The sequence below is a fragment of the Polistes dominula genome, unplaced genomic scaffold (genome assembly GCF_049000335.1).
Source record: "Polistes dominula isolate Pdom_NZ unplaced genomic scaffold, Pdom_raw_medaka contig_16, whole genome shotgun sequence".
Taxonomy (NCBI): domain Eukaryota; kingdom Metazoa; phylum Arthropoda; class Insecta; order Hymenoptera; family Vespidae; genus Polistes; species Polistes dominula.
Window position 1 is genome coordinate 3169812 of NW_028301040.1, and position 24809 is coordinate 3194620.

At 34.4% G+C, this 24809-nt stretch overlaps 1 protein-coding gene across 8 annotated transcripts in view; it reads left to right on the forward strand.

Annotated features, from left to right (window-relative positions):
• The window catches only part of Lar (tyrosine-protein phosphatase Lar), a 506717-nt gene that overhangs the window by 125863 nt on the left and 356045 nt on the right, over positions 1-24809 (forward strand). The window lies entirely within an intron of this gene.

Below are 24809 nucleotides of genomic sequence, written 5' to 3' on the forward strand. Positions count from 1 at the left end.
TCTCGTGGCCAAAGCTTCTCGATGACGCGCATTTCTATTCAAATCGAGCACGAAAACTCTCTTCCCATGTTGCCGAGTACAATTTTGCTTTTTTTCTCTTTTACTTTTATATTATTTTCTTTCATCCAGATCACCCTTTTTGAAATACATTTTGCGTGTATATTTTCAAGACAAATTTTTTATCCAATTCTTACAATTTATTCTATGCTTTTATACATATATATATTTTTTCTAAATTGATTTTTATCTTTTTTATTGTATCGATAACCTTTTGAAATACGTTCGTAGTATTTTTTTTTTGCAAAAAAAAATTTGAACCCCCGATGATATCTACGAATTATTAATATTTTTCTATTCTATTCGTGAAGAACCTTTTGTGCGTTCTCTTTCAAAATATTTTATTTCAAATTATTATCTATTATAATATTATATATATATATATATATATATATATATATATATATATATATATATACGCGAAAATAATGGATCACATATTATTTCGAGCAATTCTATATAAATATACATATGTTATATATTTATAAAATATTCGAAACCTATTATTTTTCAATTCGATTGTTAAAAGGAATAATGATATTTTCAGTAAAGCCCATTTTCGATTCATCCCTCGACGATACGTAAAATAAACTACCTTCCCTAGACTACTATAATATTTCCTACGATTGCTTTGGATAACTCGGGATTATTGTTTGACTTGGACGAAGCTTTTTCGCGATGTTTCCCAAACGTTACATCCGTTCCTTCTCCTCGTAGTCGTCGTCGTCAGAGTTCTACGAATGAAAAGCTCTCACCAAAGGACTTGAGGCACGTTCGACCTCGTTCCAAGTAGCTCTACTACTCCTTTATATCCGTTGCTTTCTCTTTATCTATCTATCTATCTATCTATCTACCTATCCATCCTATCCTGCACGATTTTCTCTCATTTTCTCTTTCATCGAAAACATGAAAAGCATAAAATAAGAAGAAGAAGAAGATCTTTTCACGATCGCAACATAATTTCAGAAACCACCAACAAGAAGTAAACGCCACATTCCATCTTCTTCTTCTTCTTCTTCTTCTTCTTTTTTTAAACGAAACGATATCACTTTTAAAAAAGAAGAAGAAGAAAAAGAAATAAGATGAAAAGATGAAGAAAAAGAAAAAGTATAAGAAAAAGAACCTCTCGAGGACTAAGACATGAAATCGATCTAACGTGAAACTTGTCCTTGTAACATACTGAAAAGTAAAGAAGAAAGTTGGCAATATCGTTTGAAGAGAAAATGAGATAACACACGCGACACTACGATACTATCCGAACATTCTTACAGATCGTTTCGAATTGACGAGAAGTTTTACTATCCGGTTCATTGACCACCAAGGACCTGAGAAGGATCTCAACTCGAAACGATCGTCAGGAATCAAGAAAGAAAGATAAAGAGAGAAAGGGGTGAAAAAGGAAGAACTTAAAAGCTACATAGCATTCGAATGAAATGATCGCACGAATAGATCAAAGGGCTAGGTGATTCGACGTTATCTTAAAGAGAAAACACCTACTACTACTACTACTATTACTAATACTCGTGCACGAAACACTTATACGATGCTTTTAAATCCATATTTTCTTTCGCATTTGTAATCTTGTTTTCTTAACGTTCTATCCTACGTCAAATAAAATTCCTATACTAACACCCTGTATCGTTATTATTATTAATATTATACAATATTTTATATTTTCAATCCTTTTATCTATGTTATAGTTGAACATGAAATCGTTTGATTTACATATATTATTCTTTTTGTAATAGGAATAATAATCATTTAATACTATTTTTATAAGACCCTTTTTTTTAGCTATCTAAATATTATTTAAATAATACAATAAAAAGTTAAAGTTAGTAGTAATAGTTCAGTTCATGTGCTTAGACTCATCAGGGTCTTCTGCACGTTTCTAGAAAAAAAGATCGATTCGTTTGTTCCGTTGTCCAGACACGTAAAGATAAACTGACCGATCGTAAAAGTCTAAAGGAACGCGTTCGTTTCTGGCTTCGATAACGTCTCAGTATCCCAATAACTTTTCTAACAAACCGTTCCCAAGAGCAAGAGGGGAAAGGGGACACACACAAACACAAACACAAGGAGGTCAACGTACGAATATCTTTTTCTTCTTCTTCTACTTCTACTTCTAAAAACTACCTAATGTGCCACCGTAAGAAAGAAGAAAAAGAAGTCAAACAAAAAAAAAAGAAAGAAAAAAAGGTTGTTCGAGGGGGAGGGGGGGAGGGAAAATAGGGAGGAAAGGGACAGTAAAAACCCTAGGCTACCTAGTCGCGTTTACGCCAGCCAACAGGGATTTCGAGTGCCACTAACGCATCCTCCTCCATAAAGAAGGAAAAGAGAAGGAAAGAGATGGAAAAGGTGGGGGAAGGGGTGAATCAGAAGGGGGAGAGTTACCTTTAAATCAATCGGAATCACGCTAATTGGATCACCAGAGGAATTCGATGTAAAATCTGTCTCTTTTTCTTCGAAACGAGATCGATCGATTGATCGAACCACGCGCTTCTTTCCTTTTCTTTTTTTCTTTTTTAATTCCATAGATACGACACTGATCCGATTTTTATTTTTTTCTTTCTTTTCTTTTTTTTTTTTTTTTTTTTTTAACCGATTCCCCAATCGATTCCCCGATAATTAGTCGGTGGTTTCTTTGAAGTTGAACACAAAACGTAACGAACGTAACGAAATAGTTCTCTATCTCGCTTTTACAATTTCCACTTCTCTATGAAAATTTCCGTCGATATTTTGATAGAAAAAGAGAGATAGATTAAATAGGTAGATAGATAGATAGACTGATAGATAGATAGATAGATAAATGAAACGAGCAACGAACGAACGAACCTCAATCTCATTTTTCTTATAAAGTATTAAAGCACAAATTAGAAAGATAGTTGAAACTAATAAAACGATTTATCAACTAAAGCTTCTTTCTTACCTTTAGGTCGTTATTTTCAAGTTAATCTACAGGAGGGCATATTTTTATTAACTACCTTCGAAAAACGTGAGAACACCCTAGATGACCGATGTGCTTTATCGTCTCTCTCTCTCTCTATCTCTCTTTCTCTTTCTCTTTATCCCTCAAAAGAAAAGTAGAAGAAGAAGGAAAACCAACGAGTAAATCGAGTGGCAAAAAGTAACCGCGCAACCGCATTTTCTACGAGATCTTTATTAATAAAGTAGACGCTTTCTAGTAGTACGAGACGTTAATTAATCGAGACCACTTCTTTGCACCGTCTACTACTCATTTGCACGCTTCAGTATGAATATCCATCCATCTCTTTCTCTTTCTCTTTCTCTTTTTCAACGTTATTCTTTGTGATTCGCTATAATTCATGTTGAACGATAAAAGCATCAAAAAAAAAAAAAAGAAGAAAAGAAAAAATAGAAAAAAAAATATTTAAGTAAAAAGAAAAAATAAATGGATAAGAGACAGATGTGCTTCGCTAAGGGAAGTAAATTTTTTACAAGCATTAATACCATCAGCGCCAAAGTTTTCGGCCATTTCTCGCTCTTAAAAGAGAAAAAACCTGAGGGTTGAGAGCGTGAGGGGTAAGAGGCGACATAGAAGAACAAGATCTCGCTTTTTTTATCACTTTATAAAACATACACGAATTCAAAGTCGTAAGCGAAGACACATGCATACGCACACGCACACACAAGATCGTATATAAACGTTTGGGAGACGTTTAAGTAGAAAGAGAAACACATAGGAAGAATGAGGGAAGAATATTTCTCTTTAAAAAATGACAACGCAGAGAGTCATATCCCTAGTTTTACTTAAACCGTATACCGTGTAAAAAAGAAAGGAAAGAAAAAAAAAAAGAACTGTAGGACGTTTACAAAATTTAAAATGGAGCATTTTACGCTAGCGTAATATTATATAATACACTCACCTTACTTCGAAATATTTTCCAAAACTCGAAATATCTACACCATTAAGAGAAAAATTATTAAACTTTGACAGAGTTGATAAAAGTTGAAACAATTTATACTACATATATAATTTATTCTTCCTTTCCGTAATATAACAAATAATTTATTGAATATTATTTTTTTTATGATCAAAATAAAGTATAAGGTTGATATTCGATAAATAAAACGAAATAAAATATGAAGTTTTTCATTTTTGATTACGAAATACTTAGAGGACACAGTAGTTATACTGTATAAGTATACCTTTTCTACCCATATAATCTTCCAACGATATATAGAAGGGACAAGGTTTGTAACGAAAAAAGCAAACAATGCAGAAGAAGAAAAAAAGAAATAAACGGAACGTTGGGAATCCCTTCTAAAGCTCTGGTAAGAAACATTGCGAGAAGATAGGAAAGCTAAGAAACGAAAGAATAAAGGAAGAAATACGATGGGAAGGTGTTCGAGGGAAGGAAAAACCGTCCAAGCTGGGCCAAATAGAAATAAAAAAGAAACAGAAAGAGAGAGAAAGAGAGATAGAGGGAGGAAAGTAAAAAAAAAAAAAAGAAAAGAGAGAGAAGGAGAATCCGGTAGTCATAATCGCAGCTTAGAATGCATGGAATAATTGCGCGAGTGCATCGCACCGTAGGCAGCTTAAACGCTGCGGCAATCATAAAATATAATTTCTTCAGGGGCGGTTTATTACGGGCACCACCGTTCGTTCGTTCCTCCACCAACAACTCACACCCTTTTTTCTCTTCCTAGCACCATCCTCTCAGCCCTTTTTCTCCCTTCCCTCTCACTCACTTTCTTTCTTTTCACCATCATTTCTTTCTTTCTTTCTTTCTTTTCACAGTGCACACGATCCTTCTTTCTTCTATTATTTTTGTTTTTTTTTTTCTTCTTTTTTATTATTTTCGTTTAAGTCCCATTTGGCCATTAGATGATACTCTACGTGTGGCGGTAAAACATCGCAATAAAATATGAAAAAGAAACGATTCGAAGATACCACCAAGTTTGAGGCAATGGTTTTGCGTGTTTAGGAATTAGGAGAAGAGATTTTTCTTCTTTTCTTTTTTTTTTCTGACTAAATCGTACGCAACGTGCGTGAGGATTTTTCTCCCGTTGATTGTACACGCGATAAAGCACGAAAAATGCCTGTCGTGTTGCAAGTACGCAAGTAGTACAAGTATATATGATATGCGCCTACACGTATATAAATAGATATCTATGTATAATATACGTATATGTTGGTTTTTATGTGTGCGTATGCTTGCGTGAGTATGTATGTATGTGTGTGTGTGTGTGTGTGTGTGTGTGTGTGTGTGTGCTGTTTAATAGGTGTGCATTCGTGCTAGCATAGAAGAACTCGCCACAATGTTTCGTTTCTTTTCAAAGTTGGCATTGTTCTCGAATAAAGAAGATACCGGATATACGTTTTAATGCACGCCTTGTCCTTTCATTCCTTCGTTATACCTTTAATGCTCCGAATGTGTACGTGAACACGCGCATCGATTACCGATGAAAAACCTTTTCTACTTTCTCGAGCTTTGTTCTTCTCATCTTTCCAACTAGGATGATCCCGACACGCGATCGACTAACTCTTCCTCTCGCCAAAAGAGGAAGCTTATCTCGTAAGTTGTTAGTGGGTTGGTATATCTTTGCTGATTAAAAAAAAAAAAAACATGCTCATTTCTACTTTCGTCAGAAATTATTCCAAGAAAACACTCACGTGTAAAATCCGAAATATTACAGGTAAAACACCGTTCTGTTTTTTACCCCCTTGCATACACTTTTTTTTTACCATTTCAAGACTATTTTTTATCGCGAATTATTTTTCTATGAGAAACTGACTCTGCTTCCTTTTAACGTAGTTGAGACAATTAAGAAAATTAAAAAAAGTGAGACTCCTATTTGTCACAGGTTACATATATGTTTTTTTTTTTTTATATTTTTAATGATTTCGTTTTTTCCTTTTTTAAATATACGATCATTATTTGTAATCGAATATTCGTATGAAATGTAAATTGATCAGTGTTACGGTATTTTCATGAAAATATATAACAGGATTATAATTTATTTGTATTTATATAATAAAATAATAATAATAATATATAATAAAATAATAATAATTGACCACGTTATTGTCTGTTTAATAAGTTTTTTGTTGAGTTTGATTATCGATCGGTCGATTAAAAGAGTTAACTCTATTTAAATTTTATTATTTTTAACATTATGTTTGTGACAAATGAACGCAAAATTATTTGTTTATCTTAGTTTACGAAATATTGTTATTAATAATCGTTTTAACAATCTGCAAAAGAAACCATGTTGTAAATTATGATTTTAATTCATCTGCGCGATTCTCCCTTTCATCCTCGTCCACCTCCTGTGTTTTGTAAAAGCACTCATTGTCAGTAATAGGTAGAAACAATAATGCAACTGATAAAATATCATTTGTTACTGACACTTCATTATTTATACCAGAACGAATTATTCACGTGACGTGACCATTTATTTCACAAAATGTTTATCATTAATTATTGTCACGAAGCTCAACTCGCTACGGAGTTCGGAATATGCTAAATTTCATTTTATACTTAAGTATCACCAAGATTATCAGAAATCAAAAATCTATCAAACATCATAATTCCAATAAGAAATCATTATTCTTAATTACATATGTTTTATAATTATAAACTTATCATTCAATTGATAATAATTATTTTTTATATCAAACTTACTTTGTATGTTAAAAAAAAAGATTTAAAAAAATGCATAGCAGTCAAAAGGTTAATTAAATAAATATAAATAATAAAACTAAAAAAAAAAAACAATTGTATTTTAATGCTAGGAAAGAACCAGAAAATAATTAAAATAATAATAATACTAGTAATAATAATAATAATAATAACAATAAAAATAATAATAATAATAATAATCAAATGTGAAAACTTTGTTCGTGAGAATTTGCCAATAGACTGAGAAGGTTTGTTGACCCGGTGAAACTATCGTCTTATGAGGAGCCAGTGAAGTGGCAAAAGATGAGATAAAAGAGTAGATAGAAAAGGATGAAGAATAAAAGAGGAGGGGGGGAAGAGGAAAAGAAAAAGTACGATAGCGTCGGCTCCATTTGGCAAATTTTATCAATTTCACTATTTCCTGGCTCTGCTCCAGGCACCGGCACTAGGACCACCTATTTTCCCTCTTTCATCGAATGAACGCAAAGCGCACTGCAGAGGACTTATTTCGCGCTTTTCAAGATTTTTCCCTTTCCTTTTCTTAGAGAACGCATCTTTGAGATTTTCTCGATGTCGTCAAAATGTCGTGCGAAATAACGTTCAAAATTATTTCCGTTTTATCTTCGTGTACCAAAAAAAAAAAAAAAAAAATATGAGATAATCTATTAATATATGTTTGCAAGTAAATACAAATTAAATTAAACAAAAATATACAAATGTAATAAAAATATTTGCTGGATCGAAAAAATGTTATATTATTTGAATAATTAATTAATTATTAATTTAGAATATTTATATTATCAAATGAAAAGACGTACGAGTATCCTTAATATATTTGAAATGTTATAAACATTAACAATACCATCCCGTGTACGAATGAAGTCAGTTAGTATGAACATTCGACAGAGAATAGAGAACGGTAATGACTCGAATAATAGAAATTTCCGAGTATTTAATGGCTTAGAAATTTGGCCTTTGTACTAGGTGAGTAGCGTGTGCATTGAAACTTGAACCCCCATGAAGTTACTTCGGAATTTGCGCGTAAAACCGACTGACTGAACATTCTAATTTAAAAGCAACTAAGCTAACCGATGACTTGGACGACAGATACAACGAATGAATGATACAAGTTTTACAAAGATGGTATGACGTTGACACGGAATCGATAATACAAGAGAGATTTGAAATTTAACAAATGATCTGAAACTTATCAATTTATAAATGTGACAGTAAAAGAGTGAGAGAGAAAGAGAGAGAGAAAAAAACAGAGCAGAAAATTCGCATATATGATAGAGTTTTCTTTAAGCAAAAATGAAATAAAATTTATCAAAGACCTAAAAAAGAAAAAAGTATATATATATATATACAAAAGAGGAATGTCTAATCAAATATTCTACCTTGGCATTTTTTACAGCGACGACGACGAAAACGACGACGAAAACTACGACGAGAACTATGACGATGAAGACGATGAAGAGTCGTCGAGATAGAAATAAAAAGAAGAAGAAAAAAAAAAAGCCGAGAGAACGAAGTTGAAACAAAACTCGTAGGATGAGAAGAGAAAGGAAAACGAGGAGGAAGAATATTTCGTCGTTGATATTACGAAAGATGAGAAAGAAAAATAAAAAGAATACAAATAAAAAAAAGAGAAGGAGAGAGAGATAAGGAATGAGAAAAGAGTGTTGGCCAGGTTGCGGAACGCGAACACCGTTTTCCCTCTACCAACTGGAATTGAGTCTCGTGTAAATAAGACGTTTAAATAAAAATTGTGCGGCTTGAGAGTGCTCCGTTGAATTTCGGACGAGCACGCTTCAGAACACCGACTGCGGTCCTTTCTGCGGTTCGGCTTCCTTCTATGTGGAAGAAAACTGTACCCGTTTCTCTTTAATATGCTGAAAAAGTTTCCTGGGTTATGCAGTTTGCGTATAACGTTTTTTTTTTTACATTTTCCCTTTTTTTTCTCTCTTTTTTTTTTTGTCTACGGTATCTACAACCTACAACGTTTTTCAATTAATTCGAACAAGACCCGTTTCTAATTTTCGTTAGAAATGTTTCATCTTGTTTGTAGAGATTTATATTATCATCGATATTTTTTAAAACTTTTCTAATCGTCTAATCTTTCTTATTACTCTAATCATTCTCTCTTTTACTGTATATACAGTGATATACGAAATTATTTGAACACTTGCCATGAAATACTTTATTAATTAAAAATATAAGTGTATAATCAAATTAATAGCTACTCAAGTATTTCAACTGATAACTTTTATATCTTTAATAATTGATGGGACCACATTTTTGGCACAAATAACATCTTTAAAATGATTATGCATAGGTACACTTTACTCTAATAAATTTACGGTAACACTTGGTGATATGAAATTCCATACTTTCAGTATCACTATCATCAACTATCGTAAATATATTTCGATATATTTCGAATTATATAATATACTTAATATATTAAATTATTTATAATTAATAATATACCTATTATAATTAATAAAATATTTTATGATAAATGTTTAAATACTTTAGTGAGTGTCACTGTATATATATATATATAAATTATTAAATGACGATTATATTCACATCGAATAATTTCTTTTCTTCGCGACTTTTATCGGAGAAGGGAAGGGGAAAAAACGTGACGTTCAAAAGGATAATATAAGAAGGAAGAAGGCCTATTTGCCTTCGATCTATCTTCCCTAAAGCCATCATCCATAGCAACGAGACACACCGTCGTCGAACGGAGAACTTTATTAGATAGATTTTCTTCTTCCTCTTTCTTTTACGTTAGAATATCATCTCGTTCTATCTTTTTCTATCTTATTTTCTTATTTTCCTATTCTCTCTTTCTCTCTCTTTCTTTCTTACTCACTCAAAGAAAAAAAAAAAGAAAAGAAAAAAAAAAAAGATGGGACCGATGAAGAGTTCCGTTGGTGGGGTTCGGCAGCCAATATCTCGGAGTGCGACTTAGTCCTGATCCCTCTTTTATATCCACTGAATTTAAATAATGGAGACCGTGCTAATTCGTCTCCAGTGACGATCAACCACGACCCTTTTTTCGGATAAGTAAAGAAAATCTTTAAGATACGTCTCTATCTTTCTCCCTTTTTTCTTTTTCTTTCTCTTTCGAACTACTCGAATTTAGTACTGCCACGCACATAAATATAAAATAAAATGCTTTGTAAATAAGAAAAAGAGAGAAAGAAAGAAAAATAAAGTACACGCAGGAAAACGAAATAAAGATTCTTTTACAAAAAAAAAAAAAAAAAGAAAAGAGAGGAAAGAAAAGAAAAAAAGATAAAAAAAGAGGAATTTAATCTATCGTAATAGAAAAATTATCAGGATCCTACTTTTATTCCAAGAGAAATGTCGAGGTCCGCGTGCTATTTTCTAAAAAAGACGTTATCGCGCATTAGTCGAGAACGAAATTGGCGAGAAGGTTCTCGGATTTTGCCTTAGAAAGAGAGTCACGGTACGAGTACAAACTTATTATCCTAGGAGATCTTAAGGGCTCAACGATGGAGCAACCTCTTTCCTTTCCTTTCCGTTCCTTTCCTTTCCTTTCCTTTCCCCTTTCTTCCCTTCTCTTTTTCAACTTCTATCTCCGTCCCTTTCTTCTCCCTTTTTCTCTGTCAGTCCAACGGTTTCTTGAATAAATTTTTCGACTTTCTCGAGTAGAAAATTAATAATTTTCTTACCAGACATTCACCAAATAAAAAGAGCGTAAAACCCATACGCGACTGAAATGAAACTTCTTAATATTATCATATTGGTGGTTACGTTATACAATTATTAATTTATTTATTATATTTTTTTTTCTGTACATTAACACTGTACGATCTATAAAAATGTTTTGTGTTTTTACACGGTAAGATCGAAAATTACAAAAATTTAAGTTTAATTGACATTGTAAATCTTCTTACCTAATTTTAAGACATTCACATCATCGATAATGACTGCATAAACCTGCAAATCTAATTAGATGTGATTAGATTATTAAAATTTCATATTAAAATTGTATTTATATTACACAGTAATAAACACTTACACGGAGACAGAACACATTGCTAAAAATGTAAGTAATGAAAACATAGTGTGTTAGTAGAAAAAGTTATTTAAAAAAATTCATTACAAATTAACATATCAAAATTATTTTCTATTCGATGTATGTTAATAGGTATGTAATTTATAAGCACTGTATATGCGTTGAAACAATCTGAAATATAATTAGATTGTGTTAAAATATTAAAATAATTGTTAATTAATCAATGGAAATGTGTATTGACGTTTAAAAGCTCGAATTATATGATCGGAGTACCGTCCTCTTCGAAATTCACCTTCAGACTGACAAGTTATCCTCTGTTAAAATTCTTATATTAAATATTGTTTATATGACTTTCCGAACATTACGCATGTGTGCAACGGTAATAATATTCCAAATAAAGACTATTTATTATTAAAACGTTCTAATTTTAACATTTTTTGCATTCTAATGTAATTAATAAAATTGCATTTTCATAAAGAACGACGACGTGTCAGTCTGAAGGTACTTTTTGAGGAGGACGGTGCTCCGATCAGATACTCAGTGTTTTTAAGCCGTATACCTGGCACTGGCACTTTCAACTTCTTTCTAATCTCACATTAGTAGAGTTCGCGATAGATTCGACAGTGAATAACGTTGGCTTTGGAAACAGCAGATAGAGAAATGGGAACGAGGTGGCTAACAGCCGCAGGTTCGATTCAACACCCTCCGGCATGTTTCACGAGTCAGGTACATCTGCGTGATTACCTAAACGAGACCAACGAAACTCGTTGCTTCCTCATTATACAAGTTTTTGATATTTAATCCATAAGTTCAAATGTTAACAAACGTAAAGAAAAAAATAACAAAAAACTTCATTAAAAAGAAGAGAAAATAGAACAAAATTAAAAGAAAAATAAAGAATGAGAAGGAACCTTTAAACATTAAACGTTCGTTTAAAAACAATACTAATGATTCTTGGTCCTCAAAAAAAGCAAGAAAAAAAAGAAACAAAAATAGTTCTAGATTCAAACAAGTCTCGAATGCGATTTTTAAACGTCTTTTATTCCAACAGACGAGATAACGAAGTTAGGTAAGTCATTAAGGACGTAACACGCTTTAATTCTCGAATAGACTTTGATCCGATTACAGAAAGGATTCTTATGACGAAGACGTTAATATAATATAATACTACTTTTTGTTAATCTCGCTACGTGTTCGTTATTTCATCGAATATTTCGTATATTATTAAATAAAAATAATCTCGAATAAGTAAAATAAGCTACAGACGAAAAAAGAGAAATTATCGTTTTACTACACAATTTGCGGATTTAAATACTATTCAATTATTTTTAAAATTAACTAATTAAGCTTTCGAATCTAGCTAAATATATCTGGCAGCAAATTAGAATGTCAAGAAGAAACGTGTCTTAAAATAAACGGAGAAAATTCTTCTATCGTGCAAAAAGTTAATCTTCCGTTTGAAATCCTTGATATTACTGGTCTACGAAAAAACAAACTACTGAAGCACCACGATCTTTCACTATCTCTCATCACTATGTTTGTTTTTTTTTTGTTCTTTCCCTCCATAGGATTTCGATGCTCTTATTTCGCGAGAAGAAAAAACATAAATCCGACGTGTCTCGAGGAAAGGCGTTAATCTCCCGAGAATCGTATTTTCCTTCCATTTTCCCCTCAAATGATTGCGTTTACTCGCGACTAATCGACAAAAATATAACAACAAGTCAAATTGGAAAAGTACGCGTTAAAGCTAACGTTTGCCAAAAAGGGAATCTCGAAAATAGTGAAGGGCGGTTTGTTGTAACGTCGGTGGATGAAGAAGGGTAGAAAGAAGGGAAGGGAGGGAGGAAGGAAGGGTAGAGCAAGGGAGGGCGCTTTTACGCTTGGATTTGCATCGAACAGGATGGAAACTCGGAGGATTTATCGAGAATGCGAGATAGGGGTTGGAGGGAGAGGGAGAAAGAGGACTAGATCGACGATCGGTAGATACCTTCCTGCTATCTCGGAAAAAGAGAAAGAGAGAGATAGAGAAATAGAGATAGAGAAGAGAAGTGGAAACCGTAACGAAGTCTACAATGTTTTTCTGCCAGTGGACCGTCGAGTGCTCAATATCTATGCTAATCCTCTCTGGCGTTTCTTCCACAACCAGTGCGTCATTCCGTTCTTCCCTCTACAGTCCATTTTCTTTGTTCAACTCATTCTCTCCTAAGTTTTTCTTTCTCTGTTCTTTCTTTCTATCATGGAGAACTAAAACCACCGCTCTTACACCTACATACATACATATATACATATATAGATAGATAGTAGTATACTTCGCAGCAGCAATCTCGTCTACTTGTCCTGTCCTCGTATTCTCTCTCTCTCTCTCTCTCTCTCTCTCTTACTCTTTATTTATTTCTTTCTTTCTTTTTACGGTTAACTAAACACCGATTCGAAAAGCGATTTCCGCAGCGTGTGTAGAGAAGGACAGAGAAAGTAGGAGTGAGGAGTGGGAGGAAGTGGGGGGTTAGAAGACCAGCCTGATCCGGAAGACGATGGATAAGCACGGCCTGTAATGTCCTAGTAAAAATACTTTTATGGGCCATGAGCTTTCTTTTTCTATCTTTTTCTAGTTTTCATTCTCTTTCTCTTTCTCTTTTTCTTTCGTATCGGTAAACGTAATACCTGCTATATATTCCCTTTTGACGAGATCCCTCTCTTCTCTTCTCTTCTCTTCTCTTCTCTTCTCTTCTCTTCTCTTCTCTTCTCTTCTCTTCTCTTCTCTTCTCTTCTCTTCTCTTCTCTTCTCTTCTCTTCTCTTCTCTTCTCTTCTCTTCTCTTCTCTTCTCTTCTCTTCTCTTCTCTTCTCTTCTCTTCTCTTCTCTTCTCTTCTCTTCTCTTCTCTTCTCTTCTCTTCTCTTCTCTTCTCTTCTCTTCTCTTCTCTTCTCTTCTCTTCTCTTCTCTTCTCTTCTCTTCTCTTCTCTTCTCTTCTCTTCTCTTCTCTTCTCTTCTCTTCTCTTCTCTTCTCTTCTCTTCTCTTCTCTTCTCTTCTCTTCTCTTCTCTTCTCTTCTCTTCTCTTCTCTTCTCTTCTCTTCTCTTCTCTTCTCTTCTCTTCTCTTCTCTTCTCTTCTCTTCTCTTCTCTTCTCTTCTCTTCTCTTCTCTTCTCTTCTCTTCTCTTCTCTTCTCTTCTCTTCTCTTCTCTTCTCTTCTCTTCTCTTCTCTTCTCTTCTCTTCTCTTCTCTTCTCTTCTCTTCTCTTCTCTTCTCTTCTCTTCTCTTCTCTTCTCTTCTCTTCTCTTTTGTTTTTTTTTCTTCTCTTCTCGAGAGTGACGCTAAACGATCCTCCGATAACGACTTCGCGATGCACGTAGTAGACGTGTCACTCGACGACCGTTTTTGATTGATGTATCGATGAATCGACAAGTACGATCGGGGGTTGCTTCTTTTTTCTTCAAATATTTACCCACTCGTATTTTGTTTTTTTTTTCTTTTTATCAATATTTTAAAATATTTCTCTTCGATAGGTATGTATATATATGCATATATATGAATGCTCGTAGAAATAGGTAGTATACGTGGGTATTACGTATTTTATTAAATAAGGATGGTCAGTATGAAAGTTTTATTTATAAACGTGCGAATTGAACATAGAATCCTATGTCATTGGAGACCTAGAAAAGTATACCAAATTTAAAAAAAAGAAAATCAATGAATTTTTTATTATTATATAAATTTTTTTTAGAATTTATATAATATTTAATTTCAATGGACACGGGGTAAAATGTGGATACCAGACTGTTGAATATTTATAATTTATACTGAAAGTAGTAAATATGTCAAGGTTACATTTCGGTATTAATATTTTATTTATTTCGAATACTAATAAAAAATATTTTTATGCTAAATATTGAAGCTAATAAATAAAAGAAATATTTCCATAAGATATGATCACGTCTCTTTAAGCATACTCTTTTCTCCTTTTTTCTTTTTTTTTCATCTTTTACATTGAACAAACTCTTAAAAGGAACATCTCTGTTCTTAATTAAATGGCTTTACCCAGTCTCGTTGACGTTCGACAGACTCGATTATAATTGTTATTACGATATTCCTAGGAAGGTACCGAACGTCTAGTAAGAATGCAACGACGCACGTTATATTCCTCGTTTGCTGTATCAACGAGAGACGCTCTTCTCTCAGCAAACGTTTACCTTTCACTATGGGATATTATTACTTACACCTACCGCAAATATTTGCCTATCAGGAAGTAGCTGTCAATGTATCTTGCCGCGAGCTTAAACCATTCACCCTTCGATCCTATATCTACCACCCATTTTACCTCTTACGTATAGGTACAATCTATCTTCCAGTTTGGAGTTAAAGATGAACCCGTTTTCTTTGACAAATAATTGCAATGAAAATTTTTGGTAAGAACAAAATTATTGATCTCGAAATAATAATACTCATAATAATAATAATAATAATAATAATAATTAAACGTACATTTTCCTTCCTAATTAATAATCGTATTTAATGAATCGAAATATACACGGTATATTTGAATTAAACTCCAACTAAATGAGAAAAATATCAAATTATATAATAAATCGCGAACTTACTCATTTTCTCTTTCCCATTTTCCTTCTCTCTCTCTCTCTCTCTCTCTCTCTCTCTCTCTCTCTCTCTCTCCCTCGACACGAAACAATATCAATTAAATTTGAAATTACACTTATCCTTAGATTTCTTCGTTTTTATTTTCTATTTCTAGTCTTCGCAAAGCATGTAGAGCGGTGCACGCGGAGCACCATCATTAGCCTAAATCTAATCTTCTATTCAGCATTTCCATATGGCTTGTCAACGTTACAATGGAAGGCTGATTAAGCTCCGGTTTCCACTTGACATTATCGGCGTCGAACGAACGAATGAACGAACGAACGAACGACCATCACCAAACTAGTAACACCACCAACACTAGCCAACACTACCCTAATACAAACGCAACACACTCTCTCTGTTTCTCGAATAATTATTCGTCCACTTTCGAAATTGCCATAGAAATCCGCGCACGCGATCCAGAGAAACACAAGATAGATTGCAATAGATGGATCAAAAGAGAAAACGGGAGAACGGAAAATGGAACGAGCGATCGTGAAAGCCAACGGTTTATCATCTTTTACGGAAAAGAGAATTGTTATCGAAAACGTTGACCCTTTGTTACGAATATACATATGCATATATATATATATATATATATATATATATATATATATATATATATATATAAAAGGGTGGAGAAGAGGGGAGGGGGGGGACGGAGTTAGAATGAAAAAAAAAAATATATGAAAACAAAAAAAATATTCCAAAATTGCAACCGAGAGAGGTCGAGCGTCGAACTCGTTTGAATGATTTGTAGTTGTTATTTTATCGTAAAATATTTTTTCAAAAAGTGAGAATAGTATAAAAACGTATAAATAATAAGTTAAACAAATAAATCAATATTTGTATTTCCTTTTTAACCGTCTTCGTCACTACGTTCTATTTTCTTTTTTTTTTTTTTGTTATTTCCAAATAATATAATACAGATAGATTATTCTTATCGAAACAAATGAAACCAATCTACTCGGTCTTCCTATAAATCGATTTGATTTAATCGTTAATACGATATAGATACAAATAGATATGCGATGAAAAATATTTAAAGTATATCAAAATCGATTTTACCTAGAAAAATCCTAATGCTTTTTCATGATAACGTAATACCCCATGTAAGTACAAGTCTTTTGGCGAAAATAAAACGATATTTCTCTCCTTTTTTATCTTGTCTCTATCTTTCTCTCTCTTTCTCTCTCTCTCTCTCTCTCTCTCTCTCTCTGCTTGACTGTCTGTCTATATCTTTCTCTCTTTCTGTCTCTCTCTTTCTTTCTAGGTATGTAACCGTTCTTTCCAGTACATTAAACTGCCGATAACGCGTTCGCGTTGCCTCAAAATCGATCGTGAGTCGCTTTACATCGAGACTGCCAGTACCGAATTCAAGTGAAGCTAGACATACTGACACAAATGCATGTATACTGCGTTAGAACGAATATACGTATGTACGTAGACGCGTTTATACGCATGTATACATGCAATACATACACCATACAGATACCACAGGGGTGTGAGAATTTGATCGAGGGAATCGACAAATCGATAGATTCGAGAATCGACGTACATATATATATATATATATATATATATATATAGAGAGAGAGAGAGAGAGAACAACGAACAGAAATGCGTCGTCGCGAGGATTAATTTTAAGCGGCGCTTACGAACATACGGTCCGCGAGTACGCATGCGCGATATCTGCTCACAATCAATGCCATGGTAATTTTCGAAAAGCCCTGGCAATAATCTAAGCGCGTACAGGATTTCGCACGGTCGAATTTCGGCATTTAATCGTAACTGCAGTCCACCGCTTTGCTACTATCCCCCTTCCCAATTCACCTCCTCCTACATGCCACCCAACCTTTTCCCCGTTTTCCTCCAACCCCGTTATCTATCACTCTATTCTATCTATTCTATTTATCTCTTTTTCACCAATTCCGTCCTTCCTTCCTTCCTTCCTTCCTTCCATCCATCCGTCCATCCGTCCGTTCGTCCGTCCGTCCGTCAATCCATCCTTTTCCGTTCCTCTTTCTATTCTAAATAGATGTGACAACCATTAGCGCGGATATACTGAAAATCATTAATCCGATTAGCAAGCGCCCGGTGAAACGACCCGTAAAACCTACGACACACGATTTACCGTTAATAGCAAGGAGAGACCTTTAATGATGATTTTTCATCAAAATTTTTAGTTCGATAAAAAGAGCCGTGGGTCGTGTGCGTGATAGGTGTGATAATAAAACGAGTAATCATATATGATGAACGATATAAAAAAAAAAAAGAAGAGAAAAAAAGATATGAAAAAAAAAAAATAAAATAAAATAAAGTGAATTGGGTATATCAGATATCTTTCCTATACGTATGCATGTATATCGTTTCGTACCTAGTCAAATAATATCTCGATTATTTCGATATGAATTTGTCTTTTATATTTTATTTTTTTTTCCTGTTATTTTTTTTTTTTTTTTAAATTCTTTTCAGAGATTTTCACATTCTCACGTTCGTTTGTCGATCAGATCGGAAAATGATGAATGAGATATTTGCGGCTGCCGATAAAATTTAAATAGAAATTTAGAAAAGGGATTTTTTATTGAAGGATCGAATACGGTTATTGAAAATTAGTTCGATAATTTGGACAACGAGGCGAGAGATAAAAATGACGTTGTATAAACATGATGACAACGATATACGTATATCAATATAGATAGATAGATGGATAGGTAGATAGATAGATAGATAGATAAATAGATAGAAACAACGACGAATTGGGAGATTTATTCGACAAAATACTCGCGTTGGTCGATTGAAATAAGTCAATAATTTTGTTACAATACAACATTTAACGAATAAACGAAAAAAAAAGCAATAATAAAAAGAGATTATTTCAAGCAACAAAAAACCCCCAAAAAAGTAAAAATTGATAACATTAAAATAATAATAAGTCGAATAAACGATGAGTTAGAAATGTAACGCTTAAAATCTAACGTCATTGCTGATCATCGATTTATATCTCGTGGCTGATCCACTAATTAATTATTGACTGTCACCGATATAATTATCTCTCGACGATGAAATACCCAAATCGTCGGCAAATATAATTTGCGTGGGCACCTATACCTACGAACGAACGAACGAACGAACGACGAACGCACCCATGCAACCCCTTCTATCCAAGCATTACCTATCCAAGTCCTATAAACGTGCACGCGCGCTCACGCACGCACCCACGCACTCATGGATGCATGCGTGCGAGAACGACGACGGTGGCGGCGGCGTTAATTGGCGATGTTAAATTATAGCGTTTCTATCGGGCGCGTTGGCGCGATGATTACTATTTTACAAGGCAACGATATATTTCATGGCGCGGTAATTTAACGGCGTATGTGCATACATATATTTTATATATATATCTGCTGCAAATTACGATCACTATTATTATTATTATCATCGTCGTCATCATCACCATCATCATCATCATCATCATCATCATTATCGTCATTATTATTATTATCATTATTTAATATCAATTACAAGACGATTGGTAAAATGATTTTTCTAAAAAAAGGAAAACAGAAAAAAAAACAGAAAAAAAGGAATGCATTTGAAATGATTATTTACCAACCGGTTCCAATCCGATCTGTTTTACCTCTTTGAATTTGGGAATAAGTAAACGATTTGTAGAATTATTCGGATGTAGTTTCATGGTATGTTTGGGGATATTTACTCAGGAAAAGGTTGGGTAACATAGAGAGAGTCGCGATGCGAAGGGTTGATTTTCCCGTTAACGTTTTAGCAGCTTTCGCAGGTGACGTGAAACGCGTCCCTTGAATGTTTCGTGTTTCAGCAAAGGACCGTTCGTGCTTGTACGCGCGCGAAAATGCATAACTAAGCGAGACCGAGGCTTTTACACTTACGATGACTACTGATGTGAGAGTATTACGCGTATGCATACCTGTATATATATGTATATAATATATAAATACAAGCTCGTATATGTTTTAGAATGTGTATGCGTATATACGTATATATGTAGAAAGTGTAGCTATAGTATTAAGGGCCATAGGACGATAGCCCTACGCGTTTCTATCGGTCGGCCGCGCACATTTTCGGTTGGACGTGTAAAGGGTGGTGAGAGGAACGATAGAAGGAGGGAGTGTGTGTAATGGGTGTAAGCGGTAGTCATGGGCGTGAGAGGGCGAGCATGATGGCTCGTGGCCCGCTTAGGCTTGTCCAACCCCGATTTGGTTGGCCTGTACATGTCGTAACGTCACGTGCGTCCAACACCCGTGCGTCGTCATCGATCTGCCAGCAGAGTATTCCCTCAACCCCTATATTCCTCTTCCTCTTTCAGCCTACAACTATATCTCCACCACCTCCTACTATCCTACTGACATCCCTCAGCGTCCAAGGCACGAGCCAACGAGCATCATCCATCCCAAAGACTTCCGAGAGCACGACCGTTAGTGCGTAAATAACCTGCTCTTCTCGCAAAAAGCCTTGATCTTGAAAGCTCCACTCTCAGAGGGGGATCTACTTTACCCTTCGTCATAAGACCTTATACTCCTCCTCTCTAATTTGCCATCATCATTTTCTTTCTTCCAAAAGAGACGACATAACCACCGATCTCATTACGAGATCGTTTTTATAACAGCAATTTCATTTACTGTATTAATATATATTCTTTTTTTCTTAAATATAAACTTAATGCAAGATTTGATACTCACTTTTAGGATGATCTATCTTCTTATTTTGTTAACTAATTTCTTAGTTAATTTATTTCCGGATGTTTAATTGATTAATACTGTACTTTTTTGTAACTAGAGATCTGATATCCTAAGGCCTACAAAAAACTAAAAGAAAAATTTCAATTTAAATAAAAACAATCATTTAAGAAAAAAGATAATAGAATAAACTGTAAAATGATATACAGTTCTTGATATAAGATAACATATTTCTAACAAAATTTATGTATAAAAAACAAGTCTGCAGTAAAATCAACAATAATTTTGCATTAACCTATAGAATATATTCTAACACCGTGTCGCCTTGTTTTAATACTAATTGTAAACGTGATTCTAAATAATTGATTCTATTTAATTTTCCTTATTTTCCCCCGTTTAAATAGCAGGTCAATTAAAAGGGATGAATCGTGAAAGGTATATAAATCGAAGACGTTGTAATTAAATCGTTCTTGGTAAATAACATTGGACGAAGAAACAAATTGTTGAGGACAACGAAATGTAATCAGGAGTTGATAACCGAGCAAACGATTTCAAAACTTCGAAGCGGACGTTTGTTTCTAACATTTCAAAGTTACGTTTCTCTCGTTACGAAAAGGGAAACTTGTACCTGTGTTTCAAGTCTATGTAAACTAACGAATGTAACAGGAAACTTGAAAGAGAGTAACTTGAAAATCGCGTATTTGATAAAATTAAGATAAATGTTACAGATTATGTTAAACGTTTAAGAAAACAGAAGCAAAATTTATAAGAAAGAAAAAAAATAAATGAAAATTATTTAACGAAAAGTTTTATCCAGTTTTGACATAGACGATATTAAAAGTTTAACACCATTGATATTGGGATATATCGAGACTAATCACAGTATGATCTTACAGCAAAGGATCTAACATTAGAGAAAACCAAGCTCCTTTCCTTTTTCTCTCTCTCTCTCTCTCTCTCTTTCTCTTGGACGACCTCTCACGTGCACAACCCTGAACTCGCTTTCAACCCCTCGAGTGACCTTTCGCAAATAGCGTGGAAAGGCCACTCGACGGTACGTGCCCTTGCGCATTCCATGGAAGATGAAATATACATATCGATCCAACCCCTCGATCGAAAGGTCAAAGACATAATTTTATGATGCGATCGTCGAACGATTAAATGCTTTTCTCCCTTTACCCTTCTCTCTCTTTCTCTCCCTTTCTGTATCTATCTTTATTTTAATCCAATTTTCTTTCTCTTATTTTATCGCGTAAGGATTTCAATGTTCCTGCTTACAAAACTCGAAGCCACTTGGAACACTCCCTGCGGGCACGTATAGCAGTTATTTCAACGACATAAGGAATCTTTAGGAATTCGCCGTTGGCGATCGAGTGATCTGGATACTTTACCGATACGGGACACTGCCATGAATTCTCAAACAGCTCCGAGCTCGTAATTCCTCACGTATCGGATATCCTCGGGTTTGAATTCCAAGTATAACTCGTACGAGTATCGAGAGAGAGAGAGAGAGAGAGAGAGAGAGAGAGAGAGAGAGAAAGAGAAGCACGCCTAGATCGCGAGAGATCATATTTTATGTTGCTTCCCTTTTGCTATAGAAAGAAGAAGAGAAAAAAAAATGAAAAAGGGGAAAAAAAATCATTTATATATAATACACACGCGCATATGGGTACACGAATATATTTCTATTAAAAAAAACATAATTCTAAAACGAATATGAATCTTCCTCGCTCTTTTATAGGAATCGCTTCGTTTTCGATTATGCGTATATCCATTTTAAAAAACAAAACCTCAAACTATTTACTCTCCCTCCCTTTATATCTATAAATCCTGACAAATGTCATTTCCATCGAAGAATTAATAATTCAACGAACCTTTAAAAAGAATCGAATTCAGTCGAAACACGACGATCGACTTCCCTTAAATTTCCTCCACCGTCATAGTTGTTACCAATGCCCCGATGATATGTGATGGCACTTCGTAGAAGTAACTTTTACGATTTACAACGTCATATCGAGGCTCATCTTTCAATTTCCACCCCCTTAACGCGACGTCAGGAGCACATAACTTTCCAGGGGCAATCGATCCACTGACGTCCCTGTACCACCACCGTACACTGCCTTATGCTATATCCAAAAGCCTCTAAACGTCGAGGACTGCCAGTTACCGGTGAATCTGCTACTCGTTCTTCCAATCCTCTACTATACTTTTCAATTCCCCTTACCTTTGCTTCCCCTAAACCCACAAGCCCAAGTCATGACGTTAGACATCTTACATTTTCCATAAATTTCATATAAATGCATTTCTATTTTTAGAATTTTTACATTCACGTTGTCCTCCTGTTAAAAATTCCAAATTTTTTCCCCGCTTTGTGAAATCTTCAACCCTGTTATTGATGTTAATAATATTACATTTCTATTTTGAAATTTTACACATTACCGTTGTTATTATTTATTTTTTATTTTATTATTAATGATTCTAAAAAAAAAAAATCATTTAAAGACCAAAATTGACTAACTTAGTGATAGTGAAATTATTAACGTTATTCTTTTTTTAAAATCTACAAAAAAATGTTTCTTCCATTAAGGTAGAAAATCTCTGGGTAGAATTTATGTAAACCTTATAAATATGCATATAGTTGGAGAGATTAATGCGTACACTTTTGGTGAACAGAATTAGAATTTATCGGAGATCTCTTGTACGGTACTCACCCCGACAATGGTCGACCGAGCCGACTAACGAGAGTACGTAAGTACGTACATACGTACGTATTCGAGTAGAAATTAGTACGAAGGTAATTACGAAAGGCATATACCATCAGAGAGAGAAAGAGAAAGAGAGTGAGAGAGATAGAGAACATAGGATACCGATATGATTGGTGAAACGGAATAACGGCTATTTCAAGATGGAGTTGCCCTGGGGAGCTTAGAGATACAAATCTTCCCAGCTGGTAATGGGACAGGGGACACGTGTCCCGAATCGCGTGGTCGAGTCAGCTTTAGAAAATGGAACGAGAATGAAATGTTCTTATGAAAGAAGAGTTAAAATAAAAAAAGTAAGTAAGAACGTAACGAAAAGGTGTAAAAGGAAAAGAAGAAGGGAAACTATTAATAGAACAAGAAAAAGAAGAAGATGAAGAAAAGAAAAGGAGAAGGTGAAATAGAAGAAAGGGGAAGGAATGGTAGTAAAGAGGAGAGATAAACGGTCAGAAACTGATCTAGAGGGTCATTCAGAGTTAAGAATCGGCTAGAGTACCGACGGAAATCGCATCCGGGGCCAGCTGGCAATCGATTCACGTCGAATTCCCGGCAAGGCGCTGCTACCGGTGGCTTAGCTTCGGATTTATCCCGTGGGAAATCAGTTAGTTTCGCTCAAACGAAATTCGCAACGTTACAAGAAGAGAGATAGAGGTGATCGGGGAGAGAAAGAGGGAGAGGGAAAGTTGTCTGTAAAGAGGAAAAAGAAGGAAGATATAGGTAAAGTATAGGTAGCTAGAGGAGAGGCCCGAATAATCGCTCGTCGATACGTTAAAGTCGATAGCCGATGCTATTCCTTCGAATTTATGTGAGAGAACATCCTTCCAACCTATCTGGGGATAATGTACTCTCTCCCTTTCTCTCTCTTCAACGAGGAACGATTCTTATTTATTTTGTCTTTTTGAAAAGGAATCGTACCGATCAAAAGGTAAAAAAAAAAAAAAAGAAAAAATGGGGATCCGCAGATAATCATCGCGATTTCGTCCCGTTCGTTTTCTCGAATAATTCATGACCCGAGAGAGAAAGGTGTGAATTATATTGAACGATATCCTATAAAGCATCGAGGATCAAAGAAAAAAGAGAAAGAAGAAAAATAGAGAAAATTTCAAAAAAAAAAAAAAAAATGTGTATTTTCCCTTTTGTTTCGACAATTCCCTCTCATTCTCGTTTCCCGTGGGGAGAAAAAAAACGTGGACAATTTTTGTTCCTCTTTCGAGATCTTTTCTTTTTTTACTTTCTACTCTTCTCAAGATGTTCGTTTTGTCTTCTTTTTTTTTTACCTTTCTTTCTACTTCTTCTTCTTCTTCTTCTTCTTTCCTTGACGAAACACTCGTGAAGAAGAGAAACGCGATGGTAAAGAGCGGTAATTCGTTTCACCTCGGTTTGTTATTAATGAGGTTTCGTTATCCAAGAATTTACCGGGTCCGGTAATCACCCTACAAACGTTTCTACCCATTTCTTCGAAGTATTCGGTCAGTCAGCTGGAAAGAAAGAACGAAAGTAAAGAAAAGAAAAGGAAAACGTTCGCTAAAAGACGATCTTTCTTTCCGTCTCACGTTAAATAGCACCACGCTAATCCATTGTTTAACCTCGAGCAACTTCTTTTTCACCATAGTCGGAGAGAAAATAGAGATGTTACGGAAAGCGTTAAAAGCTAAACGAGTATTAGCGATTAGTTTTACTTACAATCCGCCTATACTTACCAACAAACTATCTTTCTTTCTTTCTATCTACCTTTCTATCTTTTTATCTATCTATTTATCTATCCTACCTAGAACTGGGAAAGAGGAACTTTAAATTCATTTCCGGTTTCATCGTTAGAATCATTCTCTCGCGAGATCGTAAATCCCGGGAGGAGATCGTAAATGAAATTATACGCGTGGCTAGTGCTTTCGCACGAGTTACGTGTACGTATGTGTATCTCTGTGTGTATATATGTGAATGTATACATG